A 20,749-nucleotide genomic window follows, 5' to 3' on the forward strand; every position below is an offset into this window, starting at 1 on the left:
GTATACTAGCTTTCCAGGACACCCAGGTGGGAGGGGTCTCCTGCTTGGAGAGGCATGTCCCCACTACCCTGGCTTTAGCAGTATACAAACTCCCCCCCACACACACACATACAGGTGGGCGGGGTCTCCCACATGAAGGGCCGACTCCCCTCTACCCTGGCTTCGGAAGTATAGAAGCTCCCCCCCAGCCCCAACACCCAGATGGGAGGGTTGTCCCGCCTGGAGCAGCAAGTCCCCTCTAATCTGGCTGCGGAGTTATATGAGCTCCCCCTGACATACAAGTGGGAAGAGTCTCCCGCCTGGAGGGGCAAGTCACCTCTACCCTGTCTGTGGCGGTATACAATCTCCTCCAGACACCAAGATGGGAGGGGTCCCCCGCCTAAAGGGGCGAATCCCCTCTACCATGACTGAGGTGGTATAGGAGCTCCCCCTGATATCCAGGTGTGAGGGATCTCCCGCCTAGTGGGGCGAGTCCCCTCTTCCTGACTAAGACGGTATACAAGCTTTCCTGGACACCCAGGTGGGAGGAGTCTCCCGCCTGGAGGGGTGAGTCTCCTCTACCCTGGTTGCGGGGTGGGGGAGTGGGGGGGGTATAGGAGTCCTGCAGACACCCAGGTGGGAGGGGTCCCCCTCCTGGAGAGGCAAGTCCCCCTCTACCCTGGCTGTGGAGGTATAAGAGCTGCCCCCTACACTCAGGTGGGAGGGGTCTCTTGCCTGGAGGGTGAGTCCCTGCTACCCTGGCTGCAGCTGTATAAGAGCTTGCTACCCAAGACACCCAGGTGGGAGGGAGTCTCTCCTTTTATAGAAGGGTCAAGTCTTCTCTCCCTGGCTGCAGCGGTATACGTGCTCCCCGTGCTCCCCCCCACACACACACCCAGGTGTGAAGGATCTCCCACCTGCAGGGGAGAGTTCACTCTACAACAGGCTGTAGCGGTATACAAGCTCCCCCAAACACCTAGTTGAGAGGGGTCTCCCGCCTGGAAGGGCGAGTTCCCTCTAACCTGGCTAAGGCGGTATACAAGATCCCTCCCCATGCCCAGATGGGAGGGGACCCCGCCTGAAGGGACGAGTTCCCTCTATCCTGGCTAAGGGGATATACAAGCTCCCGCCACACCCAGGTGGGAGCGGTCTCCTTCTTGGAGGGGCGAGTCCCTTCTACCTTGGCTGAAGTGGTGTAGGAGTTCCCAAAGACACCCAGGAGTGAGGGGTCTCCCGCATGGAGGGGTGAGGCCCCTCTACCCTGGCTGCAGCTGTATAGGAGCTCCTCCCGCCCATACCCAGATTGGTGGGGTCTCCCGCCTAAAGGGGCGAGTTTTCTCTACCCTGGATGCAGGCAGGATACCAGCTTTCCCGGAAACCCAGGTGGGAGGGGTCTCCTGCCTGGAGAGGCAAATCCCCTCTACCCTGGCTGTGGTAGTATACAAGCATCCCAGACACCCAGGTGGAAGAGGTCTCCCGCTTGGAGGGGGGAGTCCCCTCATCCCTGGCTGTGTCAGTATAGGAGCTCCTCTATACCAGCAAGTATGAGGGTGCCTTTTTCCCCACATCCTTGCCAACACTTACTGTTGTTTGTATTCTTAATTGCTGCCATTCTGACTGGAGTGAGATGAAATCTTAGAGTAATTTTGATTTGCATTTCTCTGAGAACTAGAGATGTTGAACATTTTTTATATTTGTTGATTGGTTGCATATCACCTTCTGAGAAGTGTCTGCTCAGTTCCTTGGCCCATTTATGGATTGGGTTATTTGTTATTTTGGTGTTTAGCTTTTTGAGTTCTTTATATACCCTAGAGATTAGTGCTCTATCTGATGTGTGAGGGGTAAAAATTGGCTTCCAAGCTGTAGGCTCTCTATTTACCTCACTGATTGTTTCTTTTGCTGAGAAGAAGCTTTTTAGTTTGAATCCATTGTTGAGCAATGACACAAAGAAAAGACCACCAATTCCAATTGTAAATCAAATTAAAGCAAGCTTCCATTGTTTACACAAACAAAGCTGGCCAGGACTGTCTGTCCCTAAGCCAGGCTAGAGATCAGCACCCCAGCTCTCCAGGAAAAAGGTTTTATAGTACAAAAAGTTTCAAAGGGGGTGTCTTGGGAACTTCCAGCTAACAGGATTTAGACAAGCATAATCAAAGGCAGAGAGTAGGTTAATGATCCACATGGCATGATATTTCAAGGTAGGGATAAATTCATATCCCAACATCAGAATTTATGAAGCTTCCCTGAAATTCAGAGATAGTTGTTATATGGTCAGGAAGAGCCAGGCATGGGTGAGTTCAGAGCATGGACAGGAATTCCAAACAAGTTTAGAAATCTCAGGAATTTATAGTAAAATAGAAATTAACTTTTCATGATTTGTGATGAGATGGCTCCCAATCTTAAGATGGAATTAGGCTGGGTTCATCATCATCATCCCATTTATTAATTCTTGACTTCAATTCTTGTGCTATAGGAGTCTTTTTAAGGAAGTAGGGGATTAATCTCACATGATGGAGATTAGGGCCTACTTTTTCTTCTATTAGACACAGGGTCTCTGGCTTAATTCCTACGTCCTTGATCCACTTTTTGTGCATGGTGAGAGACAGGGGTTTAATTTCATTTTGTTGCATATGGATTTCCAGTTTTCCCAGCACCATTTGTTGAAGAGGCTATCTTTTATCCAATGTATTATTGGCACCTTTGTCTAATATAAGGTAACTGTAATAATGTGGGTTAGTCTCTGTGTCCTCTATTCTGTACCATTGATCTACCAGTCTATTTTGGTACCAATACCATGCTGACAGTCGAAATAAAACGAAGGGATACAGATAAGAAAAGAAGAACTCAAATTAGCACTATTTGCCAATGATGTGATTCTATACTGAAAAGACCCAAAAAATTCCACCAGAAAACTTGTGAAACTAGTAAAGGAGCTCAGCAAAGTAGCAGGATACAAAATCAACACCCATAAATCAAGGGCATTTCTGTATATCAGTGACAAATCCTCTGAAAGGAAAATGAGTAAAACTACCCCATTTACAATAGCCTCAAAAAAAAAAAAAAACAACTCAAATAAAAAACTAAAAAAAATACTAAAAAAATCCTCTACAATGAAAACTATAGACTGCTAATGAAAGAAATTAAAGAAGATGGGCTGGGGATGTGGCTCAAGCGGTAGCGCGCTCGCCTGGCATGCGTGCGGCCCGGGTTCGATCCTCAGCACCACATAACAACAAAGATGTTGTATCTGCGGTGAACTAAAAAATAAATATTAAAAATTCTCTCTTTCTCTCACTCTCTCTCCTCTCTCACTCTCTCTTTAAAAAAAAAGAAAGAAATTAAAGAAGACCTTACAAGATGGAAAGATCTACCTTGCTCTTGCTCTTATAGGCAGAATTAATGTTATCAAAATGACCATACTACCAAAAGCACTATACAGATTTAATGCAATTCCAATCAAAATCCAATGACATTCCTCAGAGAAATAGAAAAACCCATCATGAAATTCATCTGGAAAAACAAGAGATCCAGAATAGCTAAAGCAATCCTTAGCAGGAGAGTGAAGCAGGTGGCATGGCTATACCAGACCTTAAACTATACTACAAGCTGCCTCTTTTTATCCCTGAGGCAGCACTGCCCTGAGCTCTGATAGGAAGTGCTGCAGTGGGGGAGAGCCACAGTCTACAGGATTGGTGAATTTGAAATTTGAAATTTCAAAACTGGGGCAGAAAAAGGGAAGGTCTATAGTTTAAAAGGATGCAACTGGCTCTTACATGAGGCTACCTAAATACTATGTTCTAAATAATGGAACCCCGGACTTTTTGATTCTCCCACCTTCAAACTCATCCCACCTGCCTATCAACCCTTGCAGAGTCTCACTGTCCCTTCGAGGGTAGTGCAACTTAGCCACCACTGGCCAGGTGGCTATCCTTGTTGGCACTGCACCCCACTTTTCAAGTTTCTGAACTTTCACGTGGACAAAGATGTGCCACTTTAGGCTGCTTGCTGGGGTGACCGCCAATGGTAGGCTGGCAACCACCAGTGCTTCTTAGTGGGGCAGTCTCTGTTCCCATTCCTCACTTCTGTCGCCAGGCTCTGGGGGCTGACCAATCTCAAACCCCATGCACCACCCACCGTTGGCCTGGGGGAAGACAGGTTCCATATGGAAATGGGCTTGCCAGGTGTGCCACGAGGCATGGAGAGCATCCCCCTACAGGGGCACTTAAGCACTGAGCGACACCCCAGTCACAATGAATTGCTGGGCCTGGCCTGAACTTGAGATCCTCTTGCCTCAGCCTCCTGCTTGGCTGGGGTCCGAGTTGTGGCCTGGAGGAAGATTCTCAAGAGCAGGTGTTCCCTCAAACTCAGGACCTGCTGGGTGGGGACTCTGGGGGAGGGAGCCTCAAGCTGCCCTGTCTGCAGCCCTCGCGGGTGGCACAGGGCCTTTTGCACCCCAGCCTGGTTGCTAAGGCTGCGGGGGTGCTCTCACACACCTCTCCAGGGCCTCCTGACGGGAGCCAGGTCACTGCGCAGAGAACTACATGTGCGTGCCACCAACCGAACGGTTCAGAAAGGAAACCTCACAGGCCAGGGAGGCGTTGCCAAGGCAAGTTCTGGGTTTAAGTTACTGATATTTTTTTAGTATAATTTTAAATGGAAAATAAGAGAATTTTAAGAGACCCTGGGTTTTGGGAACCTGTGAGCTGTAATTCAGGTGAGAATTCTTTAAAAAGCCATCAACAGGGCAGGTGGCACAGGCCTGTATTCCCTCCCCCGAAGGCTGAGACGGAAGGATCACAAGTTTGACCCTGTCTCACAATAAAATAAAAGTAGGGTTTAACTCAGCGGTAAATTGCCCCCTGGGTTTAATTCTGAGTACTAATAAATTAATGAATGAATTAAATCAAAATACAGGGGGAGATTTTCTGGAGCTTTGTTGGTGGCAGTGCTGCCAAAACAAAGAGGATGTTGAGCCCCACAGGTGGCTGCAGGAGTGGGGCCCAGAAGGTCCTCAGGGGCAAGCTGACACTACAGGAAGGAAGCCCAGGCCTTTGGGCAGGCCTGATGGACACCGACCCTGCTTCAGAACCTCACCAGAGCCTGGCCATGCAAAAGGGCTCCCCAGGATGGAGGCCAGAGGCTGCCTGGGCCCCTGCTACAGGGCGCTGGGCTGAAAGCAGCAGCAAGAAGCAGTCCCTGGGGAGCCAGGTGGACAGGCTCAGGACAGCAGAGCTGGCCCACAGGACTAGAGGTAGAGAGCTGGGGAGGGTTGAGCTGGGGACAGCCTTAGGAATCTGGAGACTAAAGAGTAGCTGAAAGCAAGCTGCCCTAACAAGGCTCCAGTTTAAGGACCGGGAGGTTTGGGTGAAGTCAACAGAACCTTGAGCAGCAGAGAGCAGGAGGTGGGTCTTCAGACTGACCATTCAGCACTTTCTCTGTCCATCAAAAAGGCAGCTTCCCCCACTCCTCCTGGAGCTAGGCTGGGAAGGGAAGGGAAGGAGGGCATGTGGTTCCTGGGGGTAGCTGGGGGCTCACAGGCAGTGTGCTGTGGTTTGGGTGTGGTTGGGGTGTCCTGCAGGGGTCCACTGTGAGTGAAGGCTTTCTCTGCAGGGTGCCACTGTGTGGAAGAGGGGGAATCTTTGGAGCTTATACTAGTGGGCAGTGCCTGGGTCAGTGCAGCAAACCCCAGGAAGATGGTTCTCTGGGGACATCTGGGTGGTTCTCAGGGAGGGTTGTTATGGAGGCCAGAGCTCCACCGCCACCGCCCCCCCCATACACACACAGATGTGATATTTGCTCCATCACAGCCTGCTCTGGGGGACAGCATAACCATGTCACATGGCCCTCACCAGAACTGGGCAGGTGCTACGGCTTTGAAATGCCAAAATTAAGATATATCAGCCTCTTCTCTTTATAAAATTAGCTGCCTTGGGCATTTCCTTGCAGTGCTGTCAGACTGACCCATACACAGCCAACATGCATGCCCAGTACTGCAGGCTCATGGCCAAAGATCACGGCAATGGTGGCCCTGGTGTCTGGAGACGGCCACTTTCTGGTTCGTGGACATCACCTCTGGCTGTGCTTTCACATGGTAGAAACTGTGTTCCTTGGACCTTTTTTATGAGAGCACTAATGCCACCCATAGGGGCTCTGCCCTCCTGACCTAATCCCCTGTCCAGTACTCCACAGATTTCGATATTAAACTTGGGTGAGATGTCACTAAGCATTAAGGCCATGTCGTTTCTCCCAAAATACACCTCCTTCTCAGACATGTTGAATACATTCATTCCCTCCCAGTAGCCCCCTAAGTCCAATTTGGTATGTCTAAGTCCAGAGTCTCATGTTCATCACAGCAGGGTGAGGTCAGTCACAACTCATCCTGAGTCAGGTTTCCAAAAGGTATGTGTTTCCAAAGCCAGTGGGGGACAGGCATAGACAGTCATTCCCATTCCAGAGGGGAAAGTGGGAAAGCAGGAGGCATAATGTCCCAAGCAAGCCCACAGCCCAACCGGGCACTGAAGCCTAAGGCTCAAGGATAATCTTTTCTTCTGGGCATGGTGGAACCCACATGCAATTCCAGTGAGTTGGAAGACTGAAGCAGGAGGATTGCAAGGAGGCCAGCATTGGCAACTTAGTGAGACCCTGTCACAAAATAAAAACATAAAAAGTGCTGGGGATGTAGCTGAGTGGCAAAGCATCTTTGGATTTAATCCCCAGTAACAAAAACAACAAACCAGAACCCCAGAACCTTCTGGCCTGATGCTCTACCCATAAGCCTTCAGGGATGGAGTCACTTTCCAGACTCAGTGGGTGTCAAGTGTCCTGTTGGCAGAAGTGGCAACTGGCCCTATTGTTAGGTGCCTGGGCCATGCCCTGTGGGTGTTCTGCAGCACCTCTGTGCTGAGCCAGGAGCAGTCCCACCTCAGGCTGGACTTTTATGCCAGTGTCCACACTAGTTTGGGGAGTTGGGGATGGCACTGCCTCCATGGCTCTATGGTAGCCTTGCCCACAGAGTTCTCTGCCTGGGCCTCACAGCTTGTAGTCCAGGTGGGGTGGCCATGTGCAGAGAACTGAGGAAGGAGTGTGGGGTGGAGCCGCCATGTGAGGGGGACCAGGCAGCAGCCCCTCCTTGGGCTCACTGTCCTCCAGGCCTGTAATGAGAGGGGCAGACCACATCTCTCCAGTGCCTTGGGGACATTTTTGCTTTTTCTCAGCCCAGAACTGTCCTCATCTCCTTAACTAATAGTCTCTCACGCCACACTCTCCTCTTCCAAACTCGTTCTCACTGGGAAATTTCCAAATTTTTAAATCATGCTTCTTTGTTGATGAAAATCCTATCACCATTAACCCTTTCTCTTATCCCTTTTTAAGAGAAGCATCCAGCAGTGCCAAGCCCCACCCTCAGCCCTCTGCTCAGAAATGCCTCTCTTTGCTCCCAGGTCCTACCTGCCATGAAACACTGGGCAGAGCAGTTATGTCAGTTCATAGCTGTCCTGTAGCAAGGCTGGCCTGTCCCCCTGCACCCTGTCACATTCCTCATTCCCATCTGAGACCTACCAGAGTGACCTCACTGCCCATATTTCATGACCACATAGGCAGCCTGCAGCAGGCTGAGGCTTTCTGCAAGTCTTCTCTTTCTGGTGTGCACAGAGTCACCTTGCAGGTGACAAGATGTTTTGATGGACCCCACTGTAGTCAGGCTCCAGACCTTTGTCCTGTGCTCAAGAATGTGCTTCTTCTTTTTTTTTTGAGTCTGGTTTTAGCAAGACTCAACTGCCAAGTCAGTTTAGAAGAACCCCACCCTCCAATACCTGATCACCCTGGTTACTTGATGGAGTCCCTTGTCCCCCAGGACTCCCAGGTGATGTCTGCTCACCCTGGCCTGCCTTTGGTGGGACTCCTGTTGGGTCAGTTTAGTAGGAGTCCCCCCCATTCCTGGTATTTCCTGGTTGTTGTCAGCTTCTCATTGCTGTGACCAAAATGTCCGACAAGAACAATGTAGAGGAGAAAGAGTTTATCTTGTCCCACTGTTTCGGAGGTTCCGTCCATAGCTGGCCGACTCCATTGCTCTGGGCCCAAGCTGAGAACATTATAGCAGAAGCATATGCTGGGGGAAAGCTCCTTAGCTCACGGCAGCCAGGAAGGAGGGAGAGGGACAGGGGGCAAACCAAGGGGCAAAATGTAGTCCCCAAAGGGTCACCTCCAGTGACCTACTTCCTCCAGCCAACCCCTGCCTATAGTGACCACCTAGTAGCCCACTATTGTTTAATGCTTGTTCAAGGCTAAAACGTCTTCTTTCCCTTTCTTTGTGGAGAGTGTTTCTGGGCTGGCAGGAAATCTTGTTTTAACTCTATTTCCCAACAGAGCTGTTTGCTGCCAGCCTGGAGGAGGGCTAGGAAGGGCCCTGGCTGCCTCCCCACTGCCCAGACTCCTTCAGACTCCTCCACTCCTTCCTGGACCCTGTGCCCCACGTCCCGACAGCCCAGACCAGCTTTCTCTTCCCCTTCATCCTGCTTCAGCTGAGCCTGGAGCCCCTGCGAGGTAAATTCCCCAAGTCTGGAGCCTCTTCTCAGCATCCCGCCCCCTGCCCCACCACCAACCTCCTGGAATGCCCAGAGTCCTGGGGCTGACTTACTACAGAGGGGACGGACAGCCCAGAGGGTAGATACCCAGGCCCCTGCTGACTGGGTTGAGCTAGATATTGTTTTCCAGAAACCTCTTCCCCCTTCCCAGAGAGATTCTCCTTTTCCTAGGAAGCCTCTCTCTGCAGCTTGGGCCAGTGGGCTCCCATGGAAAAGTGGGAGGCCTGGGTCCTGGCAGAACCTCTGATTTGTGGGGCTGGGGGTAGCCCCTCCCTACCCACCTTGCCCTGGCCTGGCTCCTCAGACAAGGTCCAGAGGCTGCCAGCCTGCCCTCTCTGCCCCCACCCACCCTGGGACTTTGGCCAGACACTGGCTGGACCCCTGCCTTTCTTTCTCCTGCTAGGGCTGGCCTCTGGGCACAGGATGGAAGAGGAGCCAGTAGGGGAGGGTGGGGAGGTACAGAGGTCCCAAGAACAAAAGAGCAGTTCTGGGTCAAACCAGAGTGGAGGGTGACCAGGGCTACACACTCTTCCATCAGGCTGCAGGCCCCAGGCCCTTTCCTGCCACTATGCTCACTCACTCCTCCTGCACAGCCTAGGTGCACAGGCACACATTTTGCACACCCCACCCACTCTTTGTGCACACCCACACCCACTCCTTCTGCACACCTCACACCCACTCCTCCTACACACCCTACATGCACACTCATCCTTGTGCACACCTGTACCCCCTTCTCATGCATACCCTACACCAAACCCACATGCACAAGCACATGAACATTTCATGCATAGCCACCTCACATGCACTATCACTCCTCATACACACCCCCATATGTGCCGCAGTCTGGCTGGTCACAAAATCACGAGCCACTCAAGCAGGAACAAACTTTATTTCCAAAACTCCCGCCGAACGCCACGCACGCGGCCTTCTCCCGGGACACACCACACCAACCAGAAATCCCTCCTCCGGAAATCCCTCCTACCGCGCAATTCCCCAACCAATGGGAACTCTCCTGGAAACCCCTCGAGAGCTCCAAAATAGCAGGCTGAGGCGGACAGCAGGGGTCTAATATATCCAATTGAATACACATCTTAACATAACCATTATCATCTCAATGGCTTGCTGGCGTCACCTTTCAACCAAAAATGCCATGCATCATTCCTATTCGGCTATGGCTCTTAGCACACATGCACACCCACTCCATGTGCATTCTCACTCCTCATGCACACCCCCACATGCACACACCCCATCTCACACAGTCACCACAATGTGTACACACACAGCACAGACATGCTGCTCCCCCCCAATCTATGTGTTAGGAGGCCTCCCAGCCAAGTGTGACCCACAAATGGGCCCAGAGGCAAGCCAGGTCACCACCTGCCCTACAGAAAAGGACTGGGTGTTGACAGGAGAGCACTCATGCCTGGTTGTACCACAGTTCCAGGAGTGATAGACACTGGAATCCAAGGAGAATGGAAACCATTGCAACTCAAGTCTACCCACTTTATTGAGGCCACTCGCTGCTGAGTGGCAGGTGGCCTGAGACCCCCTCAGTTGAGTGTTTTAATGAACACCACGGGAGCTGGAGTGGGCAATGGGCCTAACTTCAGGACTTTCCTGTGCAGTGCCCAGGAGCCCAGGCATTTCCAATTCATACAGATGGGTAAACCCATGGACACCTCCTTTGTCAAGAATACTAATGATGGGCTGGGATTGTGGCTCAGTGGTAGAGCGCTCGCCTAGCCCGGGCAGGACCCAGGTTCGATCCTCAGCACCACATAAAAATAAAGGCATTGTGTTGTGTCCATCTACACCTAGAAAAAGACCTTTTTTATAAAGAAGAAGAAGAAGAAGAAGAAGAAGAAGAAGAAGAAGAAGAAGAAGAAGAAGAAGAAGAAGAAGAAGGATGCTGCTGCTGCTTAACCTGGGAGTCTTAAATCGGAGGAGGCTGACCCCTAGGATGTGAGCCATGGGCAGTGCAGGGGCCATGAAGGACAGGGCCAGGCGGAGGGCCTTCTTGGCTGGGAGACACCAGGAGATGGGCAGGTGATGCCTCCCGGCCTCCCAGATAGGGACATCAAACTCCATCTTTGTAGGGCTGGTGGAGCTCAGCATTGGTACCTCATTCCCTATGCTGATTGGCACCATCCAGTTACAGAACATGCTGGTATTTAAGAAGCCACATGCCGGGTTTCTGTTCTCGCGACTAAAAGGCTCAGGGGTCACTCTAGTTAAACTGGGCTAACTGGGCTGCACGAAATAACCACACAAGAGACACAAATACCTTTTTCTTTGGGGTTGCTGTGACAGCTCCTCTGACCTTAAGGGTCCGCAGAAAGAGAGAGAGCGAGAGCACGCGCTGACCCCTTTTATCAAGGAGAAGCTATTCAAATGAGGCAAGGGGTCAGGTTTCAGGGGCTGAGTCTATCTTCATGATGGCCACTGTCAGCAGGTTGACTGACACCTGGGTAGGCCACACCCAAGGGCACAGTAAGAGGGGACACACACAAGGCATTTCCATGGAAGATTCTATCCTAAACAGGGCAAGGGGTTATATTACAAAGGAACAGGTGAGCATAGCTTCACCCATGGGGCTGTAGCAAGACACACCCATTTCTGTGACTGAGCGCCTCAGCACTCAGCTGGGGAGTGTAACTCAGTCACCCATAAGGTTGGCCTCCCACAGCCACAGAAGCAAAGATAGGGACCCAGAGTTATTGCTGCAACTTCTGTGCAAGTATGAACCGATCTCAAAATGAAATCAGCATGGGTACTGGGGAGACTCGCTGGGAGGTGCTTGATGAGTGTTCTCCTGGGGAAACTGGCCCATGCCTGTGGACCAGAGCCAGCAGGTCAGTGGAGGACGTGGCAGTGACAGATAGTCTTGGAGCAGAGGCATGGGTCACAAGGAAGGGCCATGTCTGCCAGCCAAAACTCAAAACTGGAAACCTATCATCTAGAACTTCATTCTCCCACCCAAGGGCCTGGTTCTACCCAGAAGAGAGGCCTGGTGACCTCCCTGGGTGTCTTCTCCCTTTCCTCACACCAGATCACTCTTTTCCATCTGCCCTTCGCTGCTGTGGAAGGATGAAGTGTGTTTTTGCAATGGCTGCTCATGAGCAAAAGGGTGTAGGTGGGCTTCATCTGTGTCTGCCAACCTATGCACGAAGACTTGTTCAAGATCAGTACCTCCACAGCATCAGTGATCACAGAGCAGGGAGAGACCCTACACAACAAAGCAAGGTCCTGGGCTCACCACTGAGATGACGGTGTTAGGGTCTGCATAGGACTTGCACACAGAGACGGCGTGGTCCATCCTGAGGGCCAAGGCCACTTCTTGTACTGGTTTGTTTAACAGCACAGTGGACATCAGTGGTCATGGGTCCTGGTTCCAGGACCTCACAGTTTGAAAGGGAGCAGTGCCTACAGAGTCTGACCCCTCTCTGGATGACAGGCAGCACCTAAAACAATCCCTCTCTGTGGAAGTTGCTGCTACACTGTGCTGCCTAGGGAATGAGGATAAGGAAGAAAGTCTGTGTGCGGTGGGAACGGATGTATTTCCCCCAGACATTTTCCATTCATGACCAGTTGGCCCGCCCCAGAGGAGCCTTTGGATGTAAGCACCAACTGCAAACAGATGAACAGCTTCACAACAGGGTTAATCGAACACAAAGATGCAAGCAAAGCCCCTATGAGAAATATCACCACATCTGATGAGAAAAACATGCCTCAGTTGCTGGGACCCACGCTCAGCCTCAAATTTACAAACTGTATTCTGGCTCATCGTGGTGTTTGGAATAATGGCGAGCCCCTTCGGAGAACTGTCGGCGCCAGGACAGTGCGAGCACTGTGAGCTCTCGCCTCCTTCCTTAGGCCCCGTCCCAGGCTGTGCCAGCTCAGCCTCAACTCCTGGCATCCTGGCCAAAGGTTTGCTCGACCTCTCCAGTGGGTCCTTTCAATATGCCAACCAAGACTCCCCTGTTGCATGGATTACAGAGGAATCATATATATGTCTGGGGACCCCAAGGGATTCTCACAGATGGCTGCTGACTGCCTGGGACTACGGGTGGGCCAAGCAGTACGTGGAGCTCTTGGGAGGATGGCCATCCTGGATCAACAGCTGTGAGCTGGTAGTGGGTCCATTAGTCTGCAGGTCGCTCTGGTCCTTGGTCCCCAGCAACTGCCTCCACACAGGACCAGTGTTCTGGCCACCTGGATCCCTGGAGGCTACTTTCCACAGAGACATTTTAGGGCACCCTTGAGGAGGAGGAACGTAAGACTTTGGGAGGATTTGGGGTTTCTGGATGCCAGAGCAAGAGCAGAACTGCAGGCCAGGGCTGCCTGGCAGTGACACAGGCAGGTACCTTAGGCACCTCAGACAGAACCACAGCCAGACCTTGGCCTCTGCCCACTGTCTAGGATCCTGGAGGAGTGACCCCACAGAAGTACAGACGTACAGTTCTGGGATGAGGCCCCTTGCCCCTGGAAGGCCCCCTGGATGCCTGGCTCACTCATCATGCCTGTAGCACATCAGGGACACCAGCAGGAGGATGCAGAATCCCTCATGGCTCCTGGATCTGCACACGGTAGGGTAACTCATGTAGGCTCCTGATTGGCAGGCAACCCCAGCCCCAAGCAAACAAAAACAAAACAAAATGAACATGTATTACAGTTTTGAAGATAACTTTATTTTCTCTAACAAATCTAAATTATTCCATTTGTCAGAGATCCTCCTATGTTAAGATTTAAGCTATGAGACAAAGCAACATGATAATGTAAGTACCAAGTCTAGAATGGGACAGTTAGATTCAAGTCATGCTGTGACCAGCTGAAACAAGCTGAGGTCACATGACTTAAATTTAGGATCCTGAGCACAAGTTTTTATAGAAATCTTCAATGCCCAAACAGTCTGAGTTAATTTTATGTTTTCCTTTCTTTGTTTTTAGAGAGGCGGTTTATTTAGGAAAGCAGATTCACATTCAAGGGCGCAGGGGAGTTAACTTGCAGATTGGTGGACAGTCCCCTAAGTAACCTTGAATACCAGCAGAGAGGGCCTGAGAGCCAAAAGTCTGCTTTCAAACAAAAACATGTATAATTTAGGTGTGCAAAAGCAAAAAGTGAGTGAATTTACCAGTCAAACCCCCCAAATCCATAAGCACAAAGGACAAACCAAGGCAGGTGGGTACATCCTAGCTAAAGTGGGTCTGGAGTTCTGGGCAGTCTGCTCAGGTGAGTTCTGATGAAGTGCTGTGGTTCCTGGCAGGGGCTGGTCTGGGAACAGAGCCCAGGTCCCAGCTCTCACAGAGCTTGGGGCAGTGAGTGTGCTGCTGAATGGGTTCCTGTAGCCCAAGGACCAGAAACCCCCTGGCACATGTCTCAGGAATCCCAGAACACCAGGGAGTGTAAGGTCAGGGCCACCACACCCGTAGGCCCATTGAGGAGCAGGCTGTGTGTTTCTGAAATGAAATCCTGTTATCACCAGATGGGGTCTGAGGAGGCCTCCGGGAGGGAGAAGGGGACTTCACTCAGCCTCAGCAGATTCTTGAATTGCTGCAGAAAGGGATTCAGGACCTGTCAATAGAGACACAGGCAGAGATTTATTCAGGAAGGTGCCGCAGTCTGGCTGGGCACAAAATCACGAGCCACTCACAGCCTTGTAGATTCAAACAGCAATTCTTTATTCCCGAACTCACACCGGCACTCTACATGCATGTTCTGGGGAAAATCCACTACCTCCACCGGGCTGTGCATCCCCAAAACCCTCTGAATCCCGTGAGAACTCAACGGGAACTCAAGGAGTGGGCGCCTGAGGCAGCAGGATACGCCCTATTCCCAGCAGGATCCACCTTAAACCTGGAACCTCCCTATTCCCAGCAGGATCCACATCCTAAACCTGGAACCGCCCTGGTCCTTGAGCAGGGTCACCTTTCTCAAACATTCATGCAATGTCACTGCAAATGACCTGGGTCCAAGACAAGCCCATTTCCACAATGGAGAGTCCTCCCTCTAAGCAACATTGGGTAGGCTGACAAAGAAATTGCCATGCGTCATTCCTACTTGGCTATGGCTCTCAGCAGGAAGGCAGGCCACAGAGTGGGCTTTGTGATTGGCATGAGGCACACATTTGGGATGTAAACTCTTCTTTGAAAGGAAATCTTGTAGATGGTGAGCATGAGGAACAGAGGTTGTAGCATCAGCCTCCAGCCAGGCCACCTGATGCCAGAAGCCTAGTTGGTGTTGCGGGTAGGACAGAGAGAAAAGGGATGGCCTGAGAACGCGGACAGGAAACCATTTATTATCAAGTTCCCCAGCTACAGATAGGGACCACCAGTGGGAGACACTGTGGGGACCCACGTCAGGGGAGCTCTCACTGGGACATGGTGGGCCTCCCTCCTTTCTGGGGCCCAGAGACTACTGTGGGGAGTTTTGTGTGACAAGCCTGATGGGGCCACCCCAGCCTGGAGCTCCCTCATGTGGAGGCTAGAAGGTGGGGTGGCAGCCACATGAGACGCTGGAGCCCTGAAAGATGTGGGCAGCCTCTTCAGCACGAGTGTGTGTGTGTGTGTGTGTGTGTGTGTGTGTGTGACTTTAGAGCCACTGTGCTTCCTGGCTATCATCAGTGTGGGTCTGACTCTTACAGCTTCTCCAACACCAGGCCATTGTAAAGGTCTTTAACAAGAAGGTCTTTAACAAGAAGGGGGCTGAGGCTGGGCACGGTGGCCCACACCTATAATTCCACCTACTCAGGAGGCTGAGGCAGAAGGATCAAGTTTAAAGCCACCCTGGGCAACTTGGAGAATGTCTCAGAACAAAAAAACAAAGATCCCCAAGGCCCCTCCCCATCCTGACAAAGGAGATGAGCTGAAGGGCAGAGGGACTCAGGGCAGGGTCCAGGTTCTGAGGCTGCTTCTGTGACGTGAACACACCATTCTCCATCTTTTGAGGACACTGAGGTTTGGGAACACTGGCCTCTGAATCATCGTCAGGCTCCTTGAAGTTCTTGGTAAACCCCAGAAACTCTGAGGGAGGAGGAAAAGGAAGGTGAGGAGGAGAGACCACCTGGGCCCCTCTGCACCCAGGCGACACCCTCCCCACCCCAGCTGGTGCTACTGTCCTAAAGCCACACCAGGGTCCTTTCTGTCTCCAGGGGGTCCAGACATCTCAGTCTCCTCTAAAACCACAGCACTCTGGGGAAATCTGTGTGGGGAGGCATGGGGTTAACAAGAACAAGCTCCAACTGTGTAGCACTGGGGACACTGGCAGAGTCTGTGGCAGAGGTGTAGGCTCTGCCTTGTCACAAATGCCCTGGGCTGAGCAGCCCAGGAACTAGGACAGATCCTGACCCTGTGGTGGGACTTTATTCCCACCCTTCAATGAGGACCACATAGGAGCCTGTGGGATTCCTACTGTCAGGGTCAGAAGACCCAGAACAGGATGGCTGGGTGGAGTTCAAGAAGGGCCAGGCACCAAGTGGTATATGCAAGGGCGAGATAACAGCTGGAAGTAGAGGGAAGAGGAGGGACACACAGTAGGGTCCCAGGTCTGAGCCCAGAAGAAACAAGATTTACAGAGCAGGCCCAGGAACCCAATTGAGAAAGCCAGAGACAAGGAGGCCCCTGGATTTAGCAGGGGCTGGTTGGGAAACTGAGGCTCTCATACCCAATCTCCAAGTCACATTGTGACTCCAAATCACTGATGTCCAGGACAGCACCCCCTCCAAAGTCATTCACAGAAATCAAGGGACAACCAGTAATAGACTTTGGCACAGATTCTTCAGGCCTACTGATATAACCAGTGGAAGCAGAGGACATTAAGTCCAAGGAAAGGTTAGACTGAGCGACACAGCTGGTCCTGAGGGCCTCCATACCCTCTCCAAGCCCACAGTAGCATCAGCAACTGAGCCTGACCCTCCTCCAAGGCCATTATGACATCATAGTGTCATAGGTAGAAAGGAGAGAGGGTGGGCAGAGCCCAACAAACTGCTTGGAGACTGTTGCCAGACCACCAGGGGGAGAGGACACTGTGAGGCAGAGACCAGGGAAGATGGAAGGAGACCAAGAGATGAGCACCAACCTCACCTAAGAACATGGGGAAAGGAAAAATGTGAGTACTAGAGATGTTAACTATACTGTGGGCCACCAACAGAGCACAGTCTTCACTGAGTCTAATGAATGAGAGCCCATGAACCACCCTATTAACTCTCCATTCTGTTCTGAGAGAAACTTCCCCTAATAGAGATGGTCTCAGTCTCCTCCTGGGACTGTGGGGAACACTGCATCCTAAGAGTCCTCAAATATCCCTCGGTCCTGTGCTATGTTTTCCTAGCAAAACATTCCTATCTTCTCAGCTCTGCGGTGAGGGCTCCTCACTACAAAACTCAGTATTCTCTGGGTCCTGTCCTTAAAGTTGCCTCATCCAGTATTGCTCAGAGACCTCTGGATCTCATGGGTGACCACTGCTCGCCTATCATTCCTCAATCACACCTGGGACCTCTTCACAAACACCCTTTGTTCACCAGTGCTCAGTCTCCCTAGAATCATGGTGGTGAGCACCACTTAGGATCCAGGGCTTTTTCTTGGTATCTTCCAAGTGAATACTCCTCGTACATCAGGTCTCTGATCCTCAGGGTCCTGTGGGGTAGCTCCATCCAGCTGACAGTGCACAGTCTACTCTGGGTTCTGTGCTATGTAGCGCTAGCCAAAAATGCCTCAGTATCCTCTTTGTCCTCTGGATGAGCGGCCATGACCTACAGTGCCCAGCAACCTCTGGGTCCAGTGGGAGAGCACACCTCATGTAGAACTGCTCAGTCTTCTCTGGGTCCTGTCCTTAATCTATAACCCACCATGGCTCAGGGTCCTCTGAGTTCTGTGGTGTGTGCCCACTGCCCAGGCATCAGCCATCTCCGCTGAGTACTAGGGCTGGTTGCTCTTAGGCCAACACTGCTCAGTGTCCTCTGAGCCCTAGGCCATCAGGCTCATTTGGTGAAGTCTGAGGGTGAGCCTCTCTCCGCTACCATTAGTACACCCACTGGGGCTGTATCTGAGTATCCAAAACACACTACTGTGAAATCTTGGCGAAAAGTTGACACTTCCTCTTTCCAACGGCCTCGCTGGGCCTTTGGTGCTGCCATGAACACAGGCTTCTCTGCAGGGACTGAAACCACAAGATAATTGTTAGTGGATCTCTATTCCAACAGCACTGAGGACCTGGTTTGATCATGCATTGTCCACTATTACCACCCTTTGCTCAAGTGGCTGTGTTTTTATGGATAATTTAATATCCCCATGATTTCTGAGGTCTCTGGGAACACTAGAAGAAATATCCAAATATCCAACTATGCTCAGCATCTTCCTAGACATGCCACTGGGCACGCTTGTTTTCACTGTACAGTCAATCTTCCAGGACCTGGGGATCAGGCCCAGGACAATTTCTCATCATTACCGAGGACTTCCTCCAATCTAAGAATACACACCGCTGTCCCACTGTCACTTGGGTAACTGAAAATTTGGGGTGAGTGATAGTCCCCAAAAGGTTCCAAGGGTTTGAGTCCCATAGGTGAGCGCCACTCTCTCAGTAGAGCTCAGTCTCCTCAGGGTATATGGGTGAGTGTCCCATCAACAACCAGTGCTCAGTGTTCTCTGTGTCCTCTTCCAGATCTCCTCCCACCATCCATTGCTCAGTCTCCTCTGGGTCCTGTGCCTGAGCGCCCCTCACCTAGCAGTGCTCAGCCTCCTCTGGGTCTTGTGGGTGAGGGCCTCTCACCTAACAGTCCCCAGGTTCTCTGGGTGCTGTGCAATGTTTAGCCAACCATTTCTCAGTAGCCTCAAACCTTGCAGGCAAGTGCACTTCACCTAAGATTGCTCATTCTCATGTGGGTCCTCTCCTTATGCTTGCCGCACTCACCATTGCTCAGGGTCCCTTGAGCCTTCTGGGTGAGTGCTCCGTTCTAGGAGTTCTCAATGTCCTATTGGTATTTGGGGTGGTCACTCTTGACCCATGAGGCCTCAGAGTCCTGTGAGCCCTAGGCCACCTGGTTCATTTAGTGACCTTTGTGGATGAATCCCTTTCCTGCTGATATTCATTGTCACCTTACTCTGAGATTCACAGAGAACATGATGGTGGAATCACGGAGAAGTGTCCATATTTCTTTTTCCCACAACCTCACTTGGCCTTTGGTGCTACCCTACAGAGGTGCCTCTCACCAATGCCTGAAACCACAAAATAACTGTTAGTGCATCTCAATTGCAACAGAACCTACTTCAATCACTCGTGGTCCGCCGTTACCACACCTGTGCTCAAGTGACTGAGCTCTTATGAATGATTTAACCTGGCCAATATTTCTAAGGTCCCTGTGGGGACAAGTGCATGAAAATCAAATTTTGAAGTATGGGTCTGGAATTCCCTGACATGCCACTGGGCACACTCTTTTTACCAAAGAAGCAGTGGTCCAGGACTGTGGATCAAAAGTGATTCTGCTCAAGAGGACCATGTGACCTGTGTGTGGCCAAGGAATACAATTTCTCCTCATTGAGGACTTCCTCTGACCTGTGAAAAAGCAACATTGTGCACCATCCCTGAGGTTCCTGAGAACTTCAGGTGAGGGCTACCCTCTGACAGTTTTCCAGAGCTCGGAGTGTGTGTGGCTGAACGCACGTCTCCCACCAGGGCTCCTCTGCTAAGTTCTGTGAAGGACTGCCGCATCACCAAACAGGGCTCAGTCTTCTCTGAGTTCACTCTGAATCTCTCCTCAACAAACATTGCTCAGTCTCCTCTACGTCCTGTGCATGAACCCAGCTGTGCTCAGTCTCACCTGCGTCTTCTGGGGGAGGGCTACTTGCCAGTCTTCTCTGGGACCTGTGCTATGTTCTCCTCAAAACATTTCTCAGTCTCTCCTGTGTCTTCCAGGAGAGGGTTTCTCTCCTCATAAAACTCAGTATGCTCTGGGTCCTGTTCTTTATGTTTGCACACTCACCAGTGTTTGCTCAGGGTCTTTGTTTGCTTAGGATCTTCTGGGTCCTATTGGGCAGCCCCCTGTCCAACATTCCTGAATCTCATCTGGGTTCTCTTGTTGAGAACCCATTGTTCTCCTGTGCTCGGTCTCTTCTGAATTTGGTGGTGAGTGCCACTGGCCCTCCAGTACTATTTCTCTATATCTTGCAGGTGAGTGTTCCTTGCACATCAGGTCTCTGTCTTCTCAGGGTCCTGTGGGGTAGCTCCATCCAGCTGACAGTGCACAGTCTACTTTGGGTTCTGTGCTATGTAGCACTAGCCAAAAATTCCTCAGTATCCTCTTTGTCCTCTGGGTGAGCACCCATCACCCAGCAGTGCTAAGCCTCCTTTGGGTCCTCTGGATGAGCACATCTCACCTATAGCACTGCTCTGTCTTCTTGGGTTAGGTCCTAAATCTCCTGTCACCCACCATTGCTCAGGGTCCTCTGAGTTCTGTGATGTGTGCCCACTGCCCAGCCATCAATAGTCTCCACTGAGTACTGGGACTGGGTGCCTTGAGCCCAACACTGCTCAGTGACCTCTGAGTGTCCAAGAATACACTACTGTAGAATCTTGGCAAAATGTTGACACTTCCTCTTTCCAACCACCTCACTGGGCCTTTGGTGCTGCCATGCACACAGCCTTCTCTCCAGGGTTTGAAACCACAAGATAATTGTTAGTGGATCTTCATTCCAACAGCACTGAGAAACTGGTTCCATCAAGCATTGTCCACCATTAGCACACCTTGCTCCAGTGGCTGTGTCCTTATGGATAATTTAATGTGCCCATGATTTCTGAGGTCTCTGGGAACATTGGATGAAAACCAAATATCCATCTAAGGCCAAGGATCTCCCTGGACATGCAAGTGGGCACACTCTTTTCACCAGAGAAGCAGCTGTCTAAGAATATGAATCAAAAGCAACTCTCCTGGAGAGGACCATGAGACTTGTGGCCAAGGACATTTTCTCCTCATTGAGGAGATCTTCATCTGACCAGTGACCAAGCAACACTGTCCAGCATCACTGAGGTACCTGAGAACTTGAGGTGAGGGCTACTCTCTGACAGTTTCCCAAGACTCTGAATCTGTGGGTGAGTGCTCCTTACCCAGCATTGCTCAATCTCATCTGGGTCCTCTTGTTGAGCACCCCTTGTTCTCCTGTACTCACTTTCTCCTGAATCTTGGTGTTGAGTGCCATTGG

The 20,749-nt window shown here is 51.2% G+C and overlaps 1 pseudogene; it reads right to left on the reverse strand.

Moving 5' to 3' along the window:
• The window catches only part of LOC144365702 (extracellular sulfatase Sulf-1-like), a 52,650-nt pseudogene extending 40,719 nt beyond the window's left edge, over positions 1-11,931 (reverse strand).
• Between the last annotated feature and the right edge of the window lie 8,818 nt (positions 11,932-20,749).

This window comes from Ictidomys tridecemlineatus, chromosome 7 (assembly GCF_052094955.1).
Source record: "Ictidomys tridecemlineatus isolate mIctTri1 chromosome 7, mIctTri1.hap1, whole genome shotgun sequence".
In the NCBI taxonomy this organism is placed as follows: domain Eukaryota; kingdom Metazoa; phylum Chordata; class Mammalia; order Rodentia; family Sciuridae; genus Ictidomys; species Ictidomys tridecemlineatus.